A 2,887-nucleotide genomic window follows, 5' to 3' on the forward strand; every position below is an offset into this window, starting at 1 on the left:
CAAAAAACCAACCATTTGTACACATATTTACAAATAATAATAAAAAGTGAGTGAGTACATTTCAACATTTTCAGCAATCACTCACAATCCTGGCACTGCCATGGTATCTGTAGTCTGCATTTACCACATGTGTATCTGTAGCAGTGAACACATCGCACAGTGGCATGATTGTTCTTGCATTTGTGTTTGACCTGACACATGGCTCTTTTTCCAGGACTAGGTGTGGAGGGTTGTGTCCGAAGCAACTGTTCTTTTCTTGCCTTCTTCTCAGCTACATGAGAGTGAGCCAACTCTCTTGCAAGCTCCACCACATTTACATATGAATGACTAGCCAATCCACTAGTGGATTGAGGAATTTCCCTGCGAATCTTGTTGACTGTGCCGAGGATGGTGGTTTTCAGTCTAAGAAGTTTTTGCGCAAGTGAAAGCGATGTGAAAAAATTGTCCGTGGTAACATTTCTGCCCTTGTCTAGGAATGGTTCCATCAGCCTCATTACTACATTTTCAGAAAGTCTCTCCCCAGTGGGACGATTGGGGTCCTTGCCAAGATATGGGAAGACATTGCAAATGTACTTGGATTTTAGGTCGCAAGCCACCCAAAACTTGATCCCAAACTTGTCAGGTTTACTTGCAATATACTGCAGGAAACAGCACCGAGTCTTTGATGGGAAAAGCTGTTCATCAACGGTGATATGTAGACCAGGGTTGTAGCACGTGATGCAGTTGGTGACCAATGATCCCCACACACTGGAAATTGCAGCGAACTTATCAGTCTTTGCTCGATTTGCTCCATTGTGGCATCAATCAGACCACTGGTATAATGTTGAAATGTACTCACTCACTTTTTATTATTATTTGTAAATATGTGTACAAATGGTTGGTTTTTTGTACTGTTTTTATCAATAAATCTCAGCAACAAAGGACCTACACCCATGTGTGTTGATTTCTCCCTAAGACGGCAAACTGAAACACTCCAAGTTGGTGACTTTTGGAGATTTATTTCCCTGGATGATTGAGAATGCATCAAGATGAAACACAAAAGGAAGTTCACAGCTTTTAGCAGCTCCCCCACCCCCTCATCCACACACCCCCACTCCCCTCCCTCCAGAATTCCCAGCTAACAACCTAATATACATATGAATGACTAGCCAATTTAGCTTCCACTTGGCTGAAGCTAAAGCTTAGCTAAAAGCCATTTGGCTGCTCTCCGGGTTTTAAAGGTAGAAAAAGCCAAATGGCAGTCCGTGCCCAGATAGCAAGGAAACATTGAAACACTGTTGAGTCAATATCAGGCTGTGTCATTGAATCAACGTTGAAGTGTGACGTTGACCTAACGTCACTCTTGCACCCGTTTTTAATGTTGAAACAACGTCAGGTTTTGATGTTGAATCAATGTTGAAACCTGACATTGATTCAACGTTGTATTTTCTAATACTGTTGACATTGAAACAATGTCAGATTCTGATATTGAAACACTGTTGAGCTATGGTGTTGATTTTCCACCTCTGTCGCACAGTGGCTTTTTATTAAAACAACAGTTAAATCATGACTGGAAATCTACCTTTCTTTATAGGTATTTTAACCAATACTAAACTACTGCATGTTTCCATCAATACTTAAACCACCTAAACACATAATTGTACTTATTCCTCAAATTGGACACCCTTTATAAAAAACAAAAACAAATGTCTCACGATGTATCATGTCAATATTATTATCCTAAAATAAGAAAGCATTGCATGTGATGTAACAGAGAAAAAAAATAAACAAAAAAGGTCAATAGGCATGTTTCGTTTGCTAAATACTTTATTAAAACACAGTTTTCTATTTACATTTATGTTTAACATAAATTTGTAATTTTTTACTCCGGGATGGGGATGCATGATGTGCGTCCTGCACCACCCAAACGATCTGGGGCGTACCGGAGCCATTTCTGCACTGCTTGTGCAAAGACAAACTCGGACATAGAGTTTGCCCCTAACTGCTGCGTCAGGCCATCTAGGACAAAAATACACACACACACACACACACACACACAAAAAAAGTGAATTAGAGCACATGAATAAGCTCATGTTATAGCACATGATAAATACTTTTTTGCCCCACTGTAACTGTCTTCAGCGGGGAGAAAGTATGTAAACTCCTAGGCTGATAAACATGAAAGTCACCAGGCGTAAATCTGCAAACTGCCGCATTTGATTCCCAAAGAGCTATGAGCGGAAAAAGTGATAAGTCTTAGCATGGTGTGCCGTGTATCCTTTAAAACAAAATAAACATGGGGTCCTTGGGCTGTACAAACTACAACCCGAGGACTAAACAAGCCAAAGACCAAAGACTCCATCTCCAGATTAACCGGACATGAAAGTCTTGTTATTAAGAAAGACAAAGTAATATAGCAAAAAAACGGTAAAACTTACCAAATATGCATTTGCAGAGCGCTGTATCTTTAAATGCCCTTTTTTGCTTTGTCTGGTCCTTGGTTTTTTTCCCTGCCCAGTTTAGTAACGAGGCCAGCTCGTTTGTAATGGCATAAGCCATTACACGGCGGACTCGCACCTCCAGTGTGGTCCCTCCAATCAAGGCAAGGCGTCTCACCTATAGACACATTTCAATAGATGGAATTAGCGTGTCTCATGTCTTAAATGTGTATGCAAGTGCTTGTGTGTTTAATCAACAGGCCGTTGTTATGTATTTAAATCACAGCTATTACACTTTATAGTTACAAAGTGTACATAAACTTTATATACTTACCATTGCCTTATTTGCCTCTATTGATTGAAGAGCTGCCTCTGCATTGTTTAGCTCCTCTATGTTGTGCAAGGGCAAATCCAGAGACAGTACCCCAGCATCTACCGAATCATTGCAGCCGGTATTGCGGATGGCTCTG

General features: G+C 40.5%; 1 long non-coding RNA gene across 1 annotated transcript; it reads right to left on the reverse strand.

Moving 5' to 3' along the window:
• Nucleotides 1-1,878: 1,878 nt before the first annotated feature.
• LOC308405844 lies at nucleotides 1,879-2,586 on the reverse strand. Its single transcript, XR_013973408.1, has 2 exons — nucleotides 2,418-2,586; nucleotides 1,879-1,998 (listed from the first exon to the last, which is right to left on the reverse strand). It is a non-coding gene; the product is annotated as an uncharacterized lncRNA (long non-coding RNA).
• Nucleotides 2,587-2,887: the final 301 nt, after the last annotated feature.

The sequence above is a fragment of the Rhamphochromis sp. 'chilingali' genome (genome assembly GCF_963969265.1).
Source record: "Rhamphochromis sp. 'chilingali' genome assembly, chromosome: 11".
Classification (NCBI taxonomy): domain Eukaryota; kingdom Metazoa; phylum Chordata; class Actinopteri; order Cichliformes; family Cichlidae; genus Rhamphochromis; species Rhamphochromis sp. 'chilingali'.